Here is a 19,521-nt window from a genome sequence, read left to right as displayed (position 1 = left end):
TACAAGATGTGTACTTGGAAGTACTCCAACTGGTATCTTCAAACATTAGTAAGTCATATCAAAATACTAGATATGTTTGAACCTTGGTTGGAGGAAAAACACAGTTAAATGTTTTATGGCCCTCACTAGTATTGTAGCAAAGCAGGTAGACATTCCGTTGCTCCGTTACAGTGTACTGTTGGCTGTCTGAACCCTAGAATGACCTCACCAATCACATTACTATTATGCTACTACCCCTAAATCGTGTCAGCATCGGCCGTTCAATGTACTTTCAATGCTTCTTCTTTCACAGTTCAACAGTTTTCCACAGAAACATGTCTTTTTATTTATGGCTGCACTCTGACGTTCTTTTATAGGACTCGGGTATAGATAAATATCTTACCACTGGGGGTCCTGGCTGAACACAGTGGTTCAAGCACTCAGGGCAGTGGCAGTAAGAAAATAGTGGATTTTCTTTGGTCCGCCACCTTGTTTATTTGCCCAAAGCTACAAGCATCCACACTGGCCTTGTATTGCTATTTTCACACAGTAACGGTGACCTGGCAGTGCATTAAGGCAGGTCTGCAGCTACACTCCAGATGCAGTTGGACACGCTAAGCCCTCTACTGCTCACCGGAGACCTCTAAATTACTGCCTTTCACAAGCAAGAAAAGCACCTCACATGTTTGAGGAGAGATTCTTTTTTTGTGTTTGCCGTTATGTTTTCTGTTCCGTCTTAGTACAGTACACACAAAGAGACATAGTTTGTACATCGGATATCTTTGCTAGTGCAAAGTACTGTAAGTGTAAGTGCTAGTGCGTGCAAAAAAAATCGCTTTCACATATCAAGTTGATGTACGCCCAACACCCATATTACTTCATGTTTTATCCTAAATAACCACTCACACTCTGAAAGGTATGGAGCTCCATACTAACAGACTAACATTGGCAAATATATTTGAGAGGCTTAAGGTTAATACTAAACTGCTGTAATCCATTATTTGGTTGGTTTCAGAGTAGAGATAGCAATGGTTCAGCATGTACCTGTCAGTACTAAATGATTGCTTATTTCCTGCCAGAGGGTGGGTGGGTGTGTGTGTGTGGGGGGGGGTTGTGGGTGTAATAACAAGCAGCTGCCTCAGCTGGACCTTACCTTTCCTTTCTGTCAGCCTGCTGTTCTCTCAAGCTAGCGTGCTGCATGCCAAAACACCTACTTGTGCTCAAGTTCTGCACTGCCTGTTCAAGAGAGCAACTGCCGTAGGTAGCGTGTAATCAGGACGGAGTACAAGAAAAAAGCTTGATCCACGTTGATGAGCGGTTACTTCCTGTGAGGCAGTGTTGGAGGAAGCAGTACGCACAAATGAAAAGCATCATTCTATGTCCAGAGGCTCACTCAACGCCTACTGCTTATGACAATCCTTTTTATTCTTCCTACTGTGGCTTTCCTTTTGTGATTAGCTAAATGCTCCATCGATCCGCCCAAGTCGAGGCACCCGGAGCGAGGTAGCCATATTTATCACACAGTGAAGGGAGCATGCAGGATGTTGCACCGGCTGTCCCTCTTTCATTGGAAAACGATAAACATAAATCTGTGGAATGCATCCGTGTGATCTAAGTCTACAGCCGACTGGGGGTGGGGGGGGGGAGGCCTGATCTGCACCGCTTTCCTCAGGCCCTAGAATTAGAGAGCCGCAGCTCTATGGGGTTTGCTGACATTTGAGGAAAAAAAATCCCACCTTCAGCAAAGGCAGACTTGCAAATCAGTGTCACAAGTGCAGGATTGTTGCTCTAAAATGGGAGCGAGGATGTGAAGGCTTCTGAGGAGCCCCCTCAGCAATGCAGAGGGACCGTGGATAGGGCAAGGCTTCTCCCTTTGAATCACAGCTAATTAACGAAGTAATTAAGATCCGAATCTCTGCTCGGAGAAGGCCTCTAAATTGTCTATACATTCAAATAGGCCATCAAAAGGAAATCCCTTCCATTCAGGGAAAAGGTAAATTAAAGCGTTCAGACCCTTTCCTCTCTATTATCCTCGCCGTGTGTCACACAAGGGACATCTGTTGAAAAGAGCAAGCCAGTGTTACGGTGAGTTAAAGCCCTCTCTGCTCCATCAGAAGCACTGTTCATAATGCATTCGCTATACATATTTCAGCTCGAGTGAATTTATTTCAATAAATAATGTCACTCCAAGGACACACTTCGATCTTTCCACGGCCACACCATATTGTTATCTCATTCCTCTTGTGGCAAATGACACATTAACAAACAGTTTATAAACAGGGCACTTAGCACGTCCACAGTTTTATCATCACTGCACACTGCCAGAGTAACCTCTCTTCATGATGGATGTGTATTACATTTATTCTGCTGCTGCAAGGATATCTATGGGTATGGCCATAATGTTAAGGCTTACAGAGAATTTCATATAGTGGGCGCAAAGTGAATGCGGTTTATGGCTGGGATTAAGAAAAGTGGGATTTTTCAGTAGATGGTTCATCTACTGTGTTGGCTTTTTTTAAATGCTGCATCCTTCAACTGAACTGCTTCTTGAGTAGAATGCTTCATGGCATTCAGGAAGTGCCTGTCAACAGTCAATGTGTCCGCCGGTGTTTGACTTTCCCAAAGACACCACATTTTGTCTTCAGTCACTTCTTTTACTTGCTACATCAATCAGTGAGACCATTACGAAGGACCGGTACTGCCCCTGTTGACATCCATTGGATGGATTACCATGACATAACATGATACATTCTCAGACATTCATGGTCCCCAGATGATGAATCCTTATGATCCTCTGACCTTTTCTCCGCCAACAGCATGTCAAAGGTGTCCATTATTGACCAACATGTTGACCATGTTGAGCAAAATAGACAGGCATGGAATATTGTTTAGAAATTAATGGTCCCCAGGACTAACCCTGATCCTAAAATGTCATCATTGTTTGGATGGATTGTCATTATGTGATACGTACAGGCCTAATGTAACTTTGCTGATAGTGACAGTGCCGTTGCGACTTTTCCAGGAAGCTAAATAAGCTAACTATTACGTTTAATAAAAGTTGGTAATTTTATCAACATGTGTTTGTGTGTGTTACTCCTTTTCCCCAGCTGGGTCATAGGACAGCGCAGGAATAGGCCTTTTACAGTTGGACTTACTGGTTGATAAGTGTTCCCTGCTCAGGGTACAAAGCAAACTCCTGTTTCCTGAGCTGTCTTGTGCAATTTGTGCTGAGCTCAGTGTAGTGCCAGAACATTTCCACTTATGTTTCACCTCAGTCTATATACTCTGCAGAAAGACACACTAGGTCAAGAAATTCAAGCGCAGTCCATGTTGAGTTTAGAGGCCACTACCCTTTTTTTTTTACCAGTGCTTTTCATGTATATCGTCGGAGCCCTGGGTCTTCACACATTACCTTTCTGAACGCTGATGTAGGTAGAGATCAGGCTCACAAAGCCTAAAGTGTTGCTTTCAAGAGAAGTGAAACTGTTTCTTGTCAGGCTCTTAAAAAGTCTTGATGTTAACTGCCTACATTTAGCATTTGTAAAAATCGAGCATACCTATAAATGCCAACAGGCTCCCCTTTCAGGTTACAGTTGAAATTCACATAACCCAAATCACTTCCTCTTTTCTTTCCTCTCAGGCAGGAAGGGGTTACTCTCCATGTTTCCTGTCCAATTCCCAGAGCTCCGGCTATGTTCTGATTGCTTTCTTGATGTTAAACATTCCCAGGCTCCTATAACCTTCTAGCTTGCCTCCGCCGTCCAAAAGCCGTCCCAGGTGAACGAGTGGGCGAACCTCCTGTTTTTAAGGATAAAATCTCCACACACTTTTTTTTTCTTTCACAGGGGGTGGGAGATATGGGGACTGGAGCGGCAGGGATCCGTGTGGTGGGAAAGCATTCTTTCTTTGCATTCCGTTTAGTTAGCGTAAGGCTGTGGGAAAGCATATTTTCCCAACCATGGTTCGCTGGAGTCAGTTTTTCTTGTGAAATATGGCTGCACATGGTATGAAGGTTGGATAAAGCAGGGCACAGCATGTTGACCTTTTCAAAGTGTGATGGAATAAATAAATATGAGTCAGTCAACTTAAGGAACATGCCCTACCAACTCATATTTTCTGGATACCGAGGTTAACATGCTTCCCTTTCAAACGTCATCCCTTTATTTATTTCTTCCGCAACTCCTTCCCACACACTTCCTTCCCTCCCGAGACACCTGATCGACAGCTGAGTTATGTTATCTCGTCTGAGCCAGTGAAACCTTCACATCAGTCATAAAACAAACGGCATCCAGATTGAACTAACATGCATGGATGCTGCGGTGTGGATATGACCCAGGAGCAGAGCTGGGCCAAGCCGGACTATATTTAGCCCAGCGTTGCTCAGGCTAATTGCCCTCCCAGGCCTAATCATTTCCAGGCTCTGCAGCTCACAAACGACTGGAGGGGAGGCCAAACACCCACTAACCTCATGTTAAAGAGATGTCGGCATCAATGGGCCTGTCATAGCACTCCGCAGACAAGACAAATTAGCACAATATCCTTCCTCTTCATATGCTATTAGACGTTCAATAAGAGGATTGAATTGGAGAGTTCGGTATTACTGTCTGCTGTGTTTTTTAAATTGAATATGTTTTCCTGGTACGATGTCAGTAATTTGAAGTGTCTTTGCGACATTGGGAGGGTGTCCTCGGTTCATCCCGGCTCTTGAGGCCTTCTTGAGAAATCCCTTGTGAATGAGAAATCCCTCCACTGCTGTTGCCTACAGCCAGCTTAGCTTCCCTATGCCTCTACGAAAAAGAGAAAAGCACCAGTCCCATTGCCACGCTAAATTTGCCTTAGCTGTAATGCAGCATTGGTGGAAAAGTTGACTTTATAGTATTTTTTTCCTCTTGGTGTCCAGTTTCACCTTTTCCTGTGTGGTTCCTGCCCCGAGACTTGCCCAGGTTAAACACCGGGCACATGATGGCCCGGGTCAGGGGGTGAGGGCTTTGTGATGAGGGGATGGTAGGATGAAAAGGTTTGGTTGCCTCTATGTCTCATAATCAACCCAAGCTTCCTTCCTGTTCTTGTTCCCAAAGGCATGCTGGGAAACCAGCTTTTTTTTCTTACCACGGTTTCCTTTGTTTAACACCTGTAGTTAGACCAGATGGACTGCCAATGATGAAAGGAATGAAGGAATCGGAGCGCACTTTTGATGACAAAGCCATCATCAACCGCTCAAAACAAGTGAGATAATCAAATTCGTAACAATTGGTTTACTGCTGTACCATTCCCTTTCTCTCATATAAGTTAGTCACAAAACATGTTCGGTAGAGTAGTTGTTGCTGCTGTCAAGCCATATTTAGCATTAAAGTTTCTTATTCCTAATAAACTGAGATCATCTCTACATGAATGCTGTCTCTGACGTGTGCAGAATGGAGTTGCTCAAATTTGGAAACAAGGCGGATCATGTCACAGATTTAGTTATGTTGATGACAGGCTTGCTAGGATTATCGGGATACACACATTATGGCATTGTTTGGTTCTTGAGGCTGCTTTATAAAAAACCTAATTGACTAATATTCAAAGAGACAAGTATACCAAGCATCAGCTATTGGTTATTGTAATCCATTAGGTGCAAATGCATTACCTATTTATATCAGAAACTAGTAAGAAGTTTGCCAAACTCAGACTAGAGTGGTTGAATAGACCATAACTAGGCTTGCCATAGGAAAAAGTATCTTGAAGGTTTAAATATGAGCTTTCCTCTTTACAAATCGTACCCCCATATCTGTTTGGTAGCAGGCCTTTTAGTCAAAAGGTGAGCTGAGAGCCAGAGGCAGAGAGGGAGTTAGAGGAAGCAAAAGTGAACTGTGTTTGTCAGCTTTTTAAACCCTGAAATTGATTCTTCTTCTGCGCTCTTTATTCTAATGACAAGCTAATCCCCCTCTCCTGTTTCCCTCCGTTATAAATAGAGCCTCTTATTTCCCCGCTCCGCCGTGCGCTGCTTCGGGAAAATTAGCACTCATGATGAGTCTGCGCTCTCGGCAATCAATTTGCCACACTAAGTCCCTCCAAAAAGGTTACCTGTGGCAACTGAGTCCCGGTCACGTAAGTTTGAATTCGCCTCTCCTGCCAATTACAATTCAGCTAGTTAAATAAATGGCTCCGTCTGGAGAGTCAGCTGAACGAAATGTCAATATATTGATGTGCGTGATTTTATGGCGTTTGTCACAGGGAGAGGAGGGTGCTTGGTGCAGTTGGTGCATGGGATAAGGGGGCGTGTCTGCCCTAGGCCTACTATAATGATATTAGTAGAGATCTGCTTATTTATGAGGCTGTAAGTTATTCATGCTCAGAGCTGACTATCCATCACAGCTAGGTTGGCTAATTGTAGCCTGCAACAATCATAGAGTATCTGATAATCAAACTCTTTGTTCACCTTAATATCTAGTTATTTGAATCTTAATGCAGGATTAAAATGCTGTTGATATGCCTGCCAGTTCCACCTTTGAAGTTCTGCGAAGAAAAAGGAATGTTTTTTATTCTTTCTTCACTCGCCTTGTCTCTTACTCTGAGGTGTGTGGGAACACTGCGTACTGTTTTTGATGTAGTAGTTCTCTTTGATTTCACCACCCACATACCTACTCTGCTGACTATGTCTATAGGTGAATGGTTTGTTTTAAATGTCCAAAGTAAAATGCGCTGCAAAAATCCTCCCGTCACAGCGTCCCCAATCTCTCTCAGAAAACCCCGGGTTATGGTGTGTCTTTGTAGTTTCAAAGCAACGGTGGCACAGAAAACTCAAACAGAACTGCTTGTTAGAAGTTCCCTCACAACTTTCTGGAGTCAAAATTAGGCTGGATGTTTCCGTTAATTACTGAACATTTCCAAAACAGACAATATGACATTCACATTTACAATTCTCACATCTCACCCCTCTGTGAAGCCTGGCTGTCCCCCCTGAAATGGTCAAAGGACACATCATATGGACTTGTTCTTTTCAAGTCTACCCTGAGCTTAAGGGCCCCCACTTGTATGCAGACTCTCTTCAAAGAAATTCATGGTGTACTTGGTTGTAAACAGAAAAATAAACCCCATTGCTATGCTATGTCATCAGGCCATGTGCTGTCTTTTACTTTTTTATGCCATGCTCCTTTTCGGTCTGCATGCTAATAATTTCTTGCCCAGACTTCACATGTTTGAACAGAGTCTTACCCAATTTAGACTTTCAATGACTCTTACTGTGAAACATATAAATGCCGTGAGGAAAACCAAACTTTAATGTCATATTAAAGTGTATTTTACAAAGGAAACATCATTATTACTTTCAGAAATTCTTGTCACGAAGAAATCCCTTTGCAGATATACAAAAAATAACACACTACATGTTCTGCTAATTGAATTAGCCTAGATTATGTTTTTCAACGATCCTGCATACAATGTGTTGTCACAACTCAACTGTAATAGAATCTAGGCTGTTTACCCCTTTAGCACGTTCTGAGAATACAAACAACATCAACAGACCAGAGGAAAATCAAATGTTGAGGTCATGCAAATGTTTCAATCCTGTTTTAAAAAGTCATGAGAAAGCTTTGTAGTAAGGCAAACTCGATTGAAGTGAAATAATGTATACATCTAATTTGCATATGCTATTTTTCTCTTCTCTGGTCTTGACATTTGACAGCACAAGTCAATTTGTTGTTGAATGTTCCTCTGATTAATGTGAAGCCCCGGTGTTACAAATTAAACCACAAAATACATCCATGTAATTGTATCGGGCGCACACACACCACCTTATTGTGTGTGTTTGTCCGCTCCTGTGGGTGCCCGGGCAGGTCTGCGGTGTGTCTGGCAGGCCGAGGGGATCTCTGGGTTGCTCTGATAGTGCTTGTTCCTTTGAGGCTCTAACATGCTGTGGATAACGACACCAGCCTCGTCCAGAGTCTGATCTCAGGCCAGCGAGACACCATCCAACGTTACAGCTGCCAGGACCTGGGCAGAATAAAGATGTTTGATTGGGTGAGAACATCATCAGACGTGTAACACAGGTTTGATAGCTGATAGCACTAGTCCTCCCTGATCTGGCTCTCTGCTGGCACACAACGATGCCTGGATGCACCCTCGGAGAATCAGCCCACCCCTCTTGTCTCCCTCGTCTCCCCTTGATCTACCTCAACTGGCTCCTCTCCCCCCACGGTTCTCCTCTGTTCTTTCTGTGCCTCTCCCCCTGAAACAGTCTTTCTTCTTTGCCTTCTCCCCTCCCAGTTCCTCGTCAGATCCACAGGGCCAGATTTTTATCGCTTTTCTGCGAGTCCTGCAAGGGGAAACTTGAGGGTCTCAGTGGGATCAATTTAAAAGGGAAGCGCTTGTCTCTCCTCCTCTCCTTGGCCCTCTCGGCTGATTGGGTCCTCTCGCCAGGAACTTGCAGGCTTTTGATCTCAAAGCCGCCCCCACCCACCCCTGCCTGAAGTTTTTGTCGGAGCTTGGCTCTAAAAAAAAAAAAATCTGTTCCACTTTCTGAGAAATGTGGGCCCCATCCCCTTTTCTCTGCACCTGTGAGAGACCAAGGAAAAGTTTTGTAAACCCACTGGGTGGTACTAATAATCTATGGCGTGATTGACTTCTCTTTGAAGATGTGAGAGCGATCCGTCTCTTCAGGTGGAGGTACACCAAAGAGGACTTGTGCTCCTCGGGCAGCTTGCTTGAACAACTGGTGAGAAAGTTTCTGGGAGCCGCAATGCATAATTCACACCGTGTGGGGAACGGCTCTCTCTGCTAAAAGAGGAGAAAGGTACAAGGTGGTGCCTGGGAGCGTTCCCATGCTGAGCTCTGTTGAAGTCGCTCCTTCCTTTTGTGCGACATCAAGTAACAGTGACCTGCAGTAAAAAGGGACAACATTACAAAAAACAATCAGGAAGCACTGTGTCCAGCTTGTTTTTGAAAACCGACGACCCCTTTTAAGGATTATCCAGGTTCAAACCTGAGGCTTATTTTATTAGTTTAAGCTTTAGTATTAAGAGGTTATGATGACGTTGTATTTAAAGTGGACCTATCATGCTATATTTTAATAATATAGTGTAGGACCATAATATAAGGCATATTTATACTTTTTTTTTTTCAAAATACCAAACAGATCATGCATTTTAGCCATGCCTCATTTCGCTCAATTTGCACTTTTTTAGCTCTGTTTTTGCAAGGGCTGATTCTGTGAGAACAGCACCACCTACAGGCCTGGCATATGTACTACACGTCTCCAGCGCTTTCGAACGGCAATGGCCGTGGCTGTCTCCTCCTGATTGGTGGAGTTGGCCCAATAGCCGTAGCGCCACTGTCCTGACGTCAGGACAGTGTTCAAATCTGGATCCGTTTTTATCAGATCCGTTGCAGCCCCTTTTTTAGAGATTTGGGTATGGAGGAAAATAGAGAGGGTTGTGTTTTCTGACACTTGGTGAGTTCCCTGGAACACCGGGGACACATATTCATGTGTAAAAGACGTACAAAAGTGCATTTTGCATGATAGGTCCCCTTTAAGTAAATGCTGAGAACTGGTAACACGGTAACACTACTGACAGTTTTTCGGGACAAGAAACATTATGCACTCAAATTCTGAATGTTAGGGCTACACAATATATTGTTGCAGCATCAACATTGCAATTTTTGTATATAATATTATCATTTGTGTATATACCCTTAATCGTCCCACAGAGGGGACATTTACATTCTGCATTTGACCCATCCTAGTGTTAGGAGCAGTGGGCTGCCATTATGTACAGTGCCCGGGGAGCAGTGTAGGGAACGGTGCCTTGCTCAGTGACACCTCGGTAGCACTGGGTCTTTGGGGTTAAACTGGGGACCTTCCGGTCCCTATGGACTTCGCCACTAGCTCACAGCTCAGGACGATATGCGATGTCAGCATATTAACCAGTCATGCTTAAACCTTTTGCTGCGTCCTACAGTCTAGGTAGGCCCACATTGTTGGGCCCGAGTTTATTCAGGGAATTCAACTTCGAACAGTTGGCCACTATGGGATGATCTTCTCCAGCGCTTTTTTTTTGTGGCGTTGTGCCACAACCTCTGTTAGCTGGGAAAAGGCCCAGAATGAAAAATGGCTGGTGAATTTAACCTCACTAGCACCTTCTCCCGGATCGAACCGCTTCCTGGGACGGAGGACTTGGGATCGCTTTGCCCTCTGTCCTTGAAGATAGGGACGAGTCTCACGGCATGACTGTCACCTGGGGACACAAGGCTTACCTCAATGTCTACCAAAACTTCCTGAGGCCTTTGATTATGTAAATATGTTGTATAATAAAACTGGTTTTCTAAGGTTTAGGCAGTGGAAACACTCTTTCAGTGTTTGGACAGGAGCCAGACCACTCCACCTCCTCTCCCTTCTATGTCTCCTGCCAGGTCACTGGAGGTCAAATGAGAGTTTTTCTTGTCCTACCTTACTGACCTCTTGTCTCCTGGGAAAACTCTAGTCACGACTACGGATTAAAATTCTTGGTAAACTTAGCCAAACCTGTCCACAGGTTTTGTGCTTTTGTTTTTCCAGTCCAACATCTCCTTATTGCTTGCCAGCTCGATAGAATAAACAACTTGTTTTCACTACTGAGCTGATCAGAGAGGACCTGAAAGTTTGAGGTGGTTTGGTTTCATGCATCTTCTTGCTATAAAGCAAAGCACCCCTTATTTTCAGGGCTCTTGGGTCCCTAGGTGCTGACATCATCGGTGTAGTTGTGCACTAATTGAGGTTTAATGCTAGAGTAGAGCGAGCAGGGCTGTAATTTTCCCGCCCCGGCCTGGAATAGAGACGACAGCTTTTCATGTGGTCCGGGCTAATTTAGGTTGCAGTGCTGCAGCTGTGGGACACCTCACACTTTTGTCCTTCTTAGTCTGCTTAGAAATAACAAAATATATGGAAAAAACAGCTTGTTAAGAAAGTAATTTAAAGGGACTTTTGCCATGCCCAAAGCCATATGGTTGCTAGACATTAGAAAGATTCTGTACATCAAAACACTGACCTGGCAGTTGGACTTAAAAATGTTTTGGTAATATTTTTTCCAGTAGGCCTAAGCTTTCAGGAATGAAATCCATCGCCGCCACCTCTGCCTTGAAACTTCACTCATGTGAATGTAAAGCAACACAATGTGGTTTATATAGGCTTACGTAGGTGGAGGAGGAGCATGAGGTAGAAGCAGCTGTAATATGCAGATGGAATTCTATGTGTCATTATGATTGTATGTCCACAGAGCCTGGGCGTAATGACATTCATCCTCCCATCTAGGCAAACAAACAAGCTCGCATGCACACCGACGCAAGCCCAGAGCTCTACCTGCTCTTTATATCCCATCCGCCTTATCAGGGCCTGTGTAAACATCAGGCCTGTTTGAAGTGGAAAGCTTTAATCACAAGTGTAATCATTGACATTGCTTTGTGGTTACTGGACTCGAAGAGGCGGGGGGGATACCATCACGTCATAAACATATACCTGATACTTTTATAACCGCTTTATGTGACTGCTAATACTGAAACCGACATATGAAGACATTTTGAATTCCCCATCCCTCGTCTTAAATATTGCAGGGGAAGGCAAAAGTGAGTAATATCTATGTGAGTGAAACTTTTTAGGGTTGAGAATGTTAAACTGTCAAAAAAAAAGCGTTCATACATCAATTAAACTTCACTCCGTGGGAGGACTCATCAAACACTCCAGTAGTAGATAACATTTAAACTTGACTGCCTTAAGTTTGCGATTATCTAGAATTCTAGATGATAACATCATTCGTGCCATGATTACTTAAAGGGGACCTATCATGCAAAATGCACTTTTGTACGTCTTTTATACATGAATATGTGTCCCCGGTGTTCCAGGGAACTCACCAAGTGTCAGAAAACACAACCCTCTCTATTTTCCTCCATACCCAAATCTCTAAAAAAGGGGCTGCAACGGATCTGATAAAAACTGATCCAGATTTGAACACTGTCCTGACGTCAGGACAGTGGCGCTACGGCTATTGGGCCAACTCCACCAATCAGGAGGAGACAGCCACGGCCATTGCCGTTCGAAAGCGCTGGAGACGCTGTAGTACATATGCCAGGCCTGTAGATGGTGCTGTTCTCACAGAATCAGCCCTTGCAAAAACAGAGCTAACATTTTTCAAATTGAGCGAAATGAGGCATGGCTAAAATGCATGATCTGTTTGGTATTTTGAAAAAAAAAAAGTATAAATATGCCTTATATAGGTATGGTCCTACACTATATTATTCAAATATAGCATGATAGGTCCACTTTAAGAGATATTATAGGTATTGCAGAAGGCTTTTCAAATTCTTAAAAAATTACCCTGTGATTTATCTGCAAACAGTAAATATAAACATGCAAGTTAGTTAGTTAATGAGATGTTTTTTGACATAGAGATGTCCCAGCATATGCAAAATCAAATTGCATCATGAGGATTACCTAGTACATGGTTGTAAAGGTATTTGTGTTTCATCATTTAAACCACTGAATTGTCCAACGTGCGAACCCTTGGAGCTAATCCCACTGAGAAATGTGATGAAACAGCGCACAGTGGCACATGCACAAACTCAAACAGAAGCTTTTTGACAGCAGGATGCTGTGATCCGCCCTCATACGGAGGAGTTTGCGAGGGGAAAATGAAAATAAGCAGTAGATGTCATTGTACATTTTGTATCAGTGCTTCGTAATGTACAGTGGCCTCGGGTGTGATTTGGAAATGAAGGAGCGTTTTGCGATTAACTCTCAGCACATGTGCACACACACGCACATACCAACACACCAACACACCAACACACACACACACTGATCCCATTGTACCAGTCGAGTCTAGCTAGCCTCTGCTTGGGCCAAAGCCTGTTAACTCCAATTCAGAGCGTGGAGGCTGGTAATGAGCACTGTCAGAGTTGACATAACAACCTCCCGCTCTGGGGTGAAACACTGGAGTCAGACTTGGAGAGAGAAAGAAAGAGAGAAAGCTAGCAGGTTCTGTTTGTGATAGGTTGATCCTGGGAAATCTACAAAATAACCGTTTGAGTTCCCACTCATATTCAGCTTTGTTTTGGTACTTGTTTGGTATTGGAACGTTTCGGTTGGCGGTCAGAGCCATGGACTTTTAAGTATAAATGCCCTTTCCTTACAATATACCTTCACTGTAATGAGTTAACAAAGGAGAAGTTGGAGGTAAATCATGTTAAAGATCCCCTATTAAAAAAACCAATGGTGCTTTAGGAGGAGATTCAGGTGATAAGGTGGGCGGGGGTTACCTTGGTTGGTTATCGGCTAATGGTTACACAACCCCAAAAAACATTATGACATCACAACGTGGCCAAAATCTGATCAGCTCATTTTCAGACAGGTTTTTATATAAATGGATCAGGACAAAAGGTGAGAGAGAATATTTTTTATGAAGCTTTCAGAGTCTCTTTACACAGAGGGGACACATGTTTATGTATAAAAGACATGAAAAAGTGGATTTTGCATAATAGGTGACCTTTAACTCTTTTAACTTATAGTGGATAGTTTTCCTTTAATTCCCCGGCAGTATCTCAGTCTGTAGGGACTTGACTTCTAGTCCCACAATAATCTAAATACGGCGTGTAGACTGATACCTGGATTGCGACCAATTCCCTTTTGCCACCTGCCGAGGTGCCCTTGATCAAGACACCAGAACCCCCCATTGCTACCCAGTCAATGTATGTACAATAGTTGCCCTAATAAACACTGCTCCCTATACCAAGATGTGTGTTTGGTGCAATGTGTGTCAATCAAAAGTCAATTTAATTCCTCCATTTCCATTCTGGACTTTGAAGCTTAATACTTAAGCACCATCATAGTTTTCAATTAGGAATTAGGGTATTATAATGCAGTTTGGTTTCTCACTTTGCTTGGTTGAAAGTAACGCATTGCTCAGCTTGCCCTTAATGTGATCTTTAATATTTAAATGGAAGTTGTGTGCATAACTTCAGAATAATTTAAATGATTGTACACCCTAATTCACCTTGAATAAATGTTTTCTTCGCCGTTCCATGAATAATAGAGATAGGAAAATAATACAGTTACATCCCAGGAGCATGGAATACGTTATTATACAAACTTTAAGTGCTCTGTGTTTTTGTCCTCAAGGTTAATATCCAGAACAGTTGTTTTCCTCATGATAAGCATTTTTCTATGTGTCCCCATCCCTGCTCATTAGAATCCGCTTGTTTAGGGTGGATGACTTGCTGTGTTGTCTGATTTGAGTTCAGGCAGCACAAAGAAAAGCTCCTGCTTTCCAGCATGGCGTGTCCCGGCCTCCCATTTCTCAATAATTCATCCAGACAACTAGAATGATTATTCTATGAATATGCACTAAAAATCCCTTTCTTGTGCTCCTTCTCTCCAAGTTTGTGCATGTCAGTGTGTGCTCAAGTGTGTGTACATGTGGGCAAATGAGTAGCTGTGTGTATGCAGCTCCTTTCTGCCTGAAACAAAGGAGGTGTCAGGGCGAATTAGGCCCCCTACCACTGAACGCCCAGAGAGCTTAGAGATGCACCACAGGTTCTGCTGAGTCGCACATGAGCCACGGTGTCTGCCTCTTCCCCTCTGCTTCCCCCCGCTTTGCCCCCCGCACTCGCCCCCTCTCCACTCCTGAGTTGCTCTAACAAGGTTGTTGGAAGAGGATAAGGCGTGTTAAATGAATAATTTACACAGAAGAGCGCTCCTTATTTATTTAATACGGCTGGATCTGACTGAGTGGGCAGCCCGGGTCCCAAACTGCCAAGACACTGGCTAAATGAACGCTTCGCTCGGCTTAATGGAGGGCCAAAGCGACAGGCATTTAGAGAGAGCTAGGGGGAGCATGATAGACTTTGTAAGTTGTGTGTGTATGTGCTTGTTAAACAGGCCATGCAGAGCTGCGCTAGTGTGCAAATCTTGTCCCTGCTGTATGTACTCTGTCGTCGCACCATGTTACTCTTTATACCTTGATGCAGACAGATCACATGAGACCCTTCACCCATTTCAAAATGATTCCAGGAATGTATGGAATACTGCTCTGACGTATGCCTGGAAGAAATAATTACAAAGCATGTTTTTTGTGCTAGTTTAGTGACCCCCATATTGGTCAAAATTGACTAGACGCTAAATCATATAAACTGATAAATTATTAAATAATATAATATCATTAACTTTATCATACTAAGTTTAATATATACAAAAACCAATAAATTATTCAATTATTGTATAAATTATTCAAACATTTATTAACCTATCAATTTTGAAATCATTTTAAGAAATATGTTTTTATTTAATAATTGTATATTTCACCGAGACATGTCTCAATGTGCCCGCCCCTATAGCTTTCAGCAAATCATTTTGGCCCTAAATAATTGATATCAGTCTAGATTAATGTGTATACAACCAGAGAAAAATATGTGTGTACTGTGTTTTGTTTGTTTAAAGCAGCAGCTTCTAATTGTTGGATTCAGATATACTTATGCATTGTTGTTGCTAAATCTAAAAACTAAAATGACGGGGGCGGGCCCTAGTTACAACACCACTAATGAAAAGTGACATTATGATTTGTCTTACTCGGAAAGAATAAGGTTTTTTTTAAATATGTTTTGAAATGAACATAAGAGTTGCCCTTTTCATCTATGTTCTACTACTTATTTTAAATGATAATTGTTTTTACAGGGGGAGTGTGGAGAGGGGGGGACAGGACCATTACCCGGGCACCACCCAGAAAGAGAAGGAGCGAGGGAGCAGCTGAGGAAGGAGGATCATCCAATCGGTAAACACTTCTTGTTTTGATATCGGGATACAATGGGGTGCTCATAGTAGCACTGTTTTCTGTCATGATGTTTGCACTATTTACAGGATGCAAGACAAAGAGGGAGAAAATAAAACAGCTCAGACAAAATCAGGCTATGATCAAAATCCTTTAAATCCTCTCTCTGACATCTGGATTTGTCTGTTCTCGCCTAGTGTCCTCATCCTTCTCATATTCCTCTTCTTATTCCTCCTGTAGACGGAGGCAGTCCCACTCAGCAGGACACAGTTCCCTTGTGTGCGTGTGTGTGTGTGTGCGTGTATGTGTGTGTGTCTTTCCCAAGAGAATGAAATCCCACAGCTCACACTGACCTCATTATAAAAATAGCTCATCTATCCAGCCATCACATTTCCCTCCATTTCCCCTCTCCTTCGCAATCTCTTAGATATATATCGTGATCCTCTCTACCTTCCACTCTCTGTCTCTCCATCAGTGTTTGCGCTGGATTTAATGTGAGATTAAAAGCTTTACGCAAGACTTTGTAACGGCAAGGTTTCCCCCTGCACCTGTCATTACCAATCTGGCCATAATCTGGGATCAGAAGATGTCTTTTAATCATGAAACATCTCAGAGTAACATTTAAAGGACGGTGTTTACACAATCTGTTAATGTTGTCTCTTGCTAAGGTATACATTTTCCTCTCTTGTTCCGGGTCCACTGCCCCTCTTCACCTTCTCTCCCAGCGGTGCGAGATCACCTCCCATTAGACTGAACAGCGCTCAGCTCTGGTTAATTTAACAGCAGCATCAGTGATCATTACGGTCCAAAGCTGGCTTTGATCCTGCCAGGCTGCATTTCCTACGGTTTTAATAACCCCACAAAGACACCTTAGCAGATGCTCAATTCTAGGCATCTAGACAAAGACGGAGACAGGCCGAAATGAAGGATTCACCAAATGAGAATTTCTTTGAAAGATTGAAAACAAACTCGATTCTGAGGACTTGGTTAAGGTAGAAAAAGGTGATAGAGCTAGCATGCTGTTTCTCAGTAAAGCCCTGTTTTACATTCACAGCTAAACACACAGTCACCCCTGGGAGCTGTTTATACAAGCGAAGCACTGTTGGCCACTGAGCCACTCCGCTGGAGCAGCTCGGGGTACTGAAGATCTGCCGAAATAATAATTAGAATGCAGATGATTATAAATAACAGTAATTGTTTCACAGTTCCATGAGTTTAAAGTGTGCAACTATAGTGATTACAAAGGAGGGGAGTGTGTAGAATGAAACATTGGCTTGTAAGTCAGGGGGACATGGAACCAAGATTGTTCACATCATTCTTAGGACAGTGTTACTACATAACCTGTCTATGAGTATTATGGCTTTAATTGAATTTGATAATTGAATTGTCTTTCAATTTATTTTTTTCAAGAGGAAGTCATATTTTGAGATGTTGTGATACAAATGTACTTTGTCTACATTTCGAATAATTACAAGCACTTTCAAACTGAAATTTCTTTGAAAATCTGCTTTCATTATAAATATAATTTCAAGATAGCATCAAACGTATAAAATTATGTTTATTAAAACAATTCTTACAGTTACCTTGAAACTATTCATTAGCACTTCAACTATAAATTCAATGAGAAAATATGTATTACTTTTTATTTGTTCTGTATTTAATTCACAGATAAGACTGTGGCTTTATGATGTGGTTGTTTCATATACAGTTTTTGGAATTTCAAGAAAACATGCTATATTTTGTCTCGGTATACATTACATGTTACTTGTTAGACGCTTTTATCCAAAGCGACTTACATAATCAATCCTGTGGACAATCCCCACAGGAGCAATTTGGGGTGAAGATCGACATGCTGACTGCAGTGGGGTTTGAACCTGTGCTCCCCTGATCCGAACACCAACGCACTAGTCCACTGCCACACAGTATACAGTTATATATGAAAATAACTACATTAAGATAGAAGATTGTGTGTATTTTGCCCAGACTTGGTGAGTATCATTAGCTGCTGCACACTCATATGTACAACCACTACAAGTTATTGGGGTCTATTAAATGGACCTGGATTGTATTTGATCTGTCATCAAGTCTTTTGGAGCAAGTCTAGGTCAAGTCTTTGAGGGCAGCTTCAAGTTTCAAGTCAGCAAAGGATATTCCAAGTCTCATGTCTGCACTTCTGTTATGTCACATAAGGTGTAGCTCATGATTTACTTCAAGATAAAAGCATTGAGGTGCAACTGATCTCAATAGAAGTTCTATTTTTGCTTTGACAGTGTAGAGTTACAACAAGCTACCCCCAAGTGTCAGCAGTTGTTTGTGTTCACCTCTCCTTTGTAACATTACCTTCTCACCTGCATATCCAGCAGCTTATTCCCCCCGGAAAGGCCAGCTTATGTTAAATAAGAACAAGCTGCCTCACATTGACCTGCTTTTAGAAGCCCAGGCTCACCTCAACAGGAGAAGAAACCGTTGGGATCATCTGCATATTCTTTTGATCTCTTACCAGGAGCAGCCGTCATTAAGGAAGTTCGCACGACTTTCCCTCTTCCCCTCATCGTGGCTGAAGCTCCATCACGTGCCCCTTTATCGCTTCTAGTGCCCTTCACTCCATCGCAACCCCTTCAAAGTTCTCTACCCTTCGCTTCAAAGCCGCCCTAACTTGGGTTGAAAGCCAAAACCACTCTTGTCTGTCCTTCACCGCTAAGCTGATGTGTTTGTGTCTGTGTTGTGTTGCCCTTGGGGTGGGTTACCTCCACCCCCACCCCCTGCATCTCATCTCTTCTCCTCCCCACCTTGCTGTTTATCTGTCTCTGGGCTCGTCACGTCCCTGAACCTGCTCTAATTAGCATCCCACACAACACTGTTTATTTACTCAGGTACCGGCAGAAGGGAAGGGAGGTGAGAATGAAAGAGCGAGTCGGGAAAAGGAGAGAAAGAGACGGAGAAAGCCAGTGAAGAGCAAGAGAGGGAGGAAGGCCTGCGAACAGGAAGAGAGGGAGAGATGATTCAGAGAATCAAAGAGCTATGAGACTCTCTCGTAACGGATGCAGGGGGTAATGATAGTTAGAAAGACACGAGGCAGAAAGTCGAGAAAGTGAGAGACAGAGAACTTTCCCGCCTCTCCACGCCTCCTCTCTGCCTTTTCCAGCGTTTCATCTGAGATGCAGAGTGCCTAAAATTAGCAAGCTGGCAGCTTCCTTCCTTCCAGGGCCCCCATTAAAGTTCTCCCATTGCGTTGAGTGATCATTAAGGTGGGACCGGGAACGCAGGTGTTATCTTAGTGTCCCAGTCGAGGTTGCGGTGGCATCACTTTTCCTCGACAGGGTGTACATGAACAAAAAATATTTGCAGTCCTTATCTTGGGAGTTTTGAAGGTTTACTTGTGAGTATATGTTTATCACACTGCATGTCTCTCAGTAGGGATGGAAGAGCAGATTAATAAATCAGGGAAGTAGCAAGAAAGAAAGAAGGGTGTTGGATAGAAATGGACAGGTCAGGTTGTTTGCTTCTGCACTGGATGTAACATCTTTGATTTCTTTAGATGTTATCTGATTAAATAAGGGCAAGATATATCAAATAAGTGTTGTGTGCAGTGTTTACCTGTTGTGTTGACGCTTCGTAATTAAAGCCCCATGTCCTACTTTATGTGTTTTATGTCCAATTTCAAGCATTTTTGATGACCATTCCAGTTTTAAGGTTTTATTATGCTTTAAGAGAATGTTCAAACTGTTTTTTTTTTTGTGTAATCACATCTAAAGGCAGAGGTCTTTACTTC

At 42.8% G+C, this 19,521-nt stretch overlaps 1 protein-coding gene across 1 annotated transcript in view; it reads left to right on the top strand.

Moving 5' to 3' along the window:
- Positions 1 to 19,521, top strand: part of znf438 (zinc finger protein 438) — a 41,418-nt gene that overhangs the window by 9,840 nt on the left and 12,057 nt on the right. The window contains 1 exon segment of the mRNA XM_034126759.1: positions 15,656 to 15,752. The gene's annotated coding sequence lies outside the window, so the exon portion shown is untranslated.

This window comes from Trematomus bernacchii, unplaced genomic scaffold (genome assembly GCF_902827165.1).
Source record: "Trematomus bernacchii unplaced genomic scaffold, fTreBer1.1, whole genome shotgun sequence".
In the NCBI taxonomy this organism is placed as follows: domain Eukaryota; kingdom Metazoa; phylum Chordata; class Actinopteri; order Perciformes; family Nototheniidae; genus Trematomus; species Trematomus bernacchii.
This window is presented reverse-complemented; position numbering and strand designations above follow the sequence as displayed.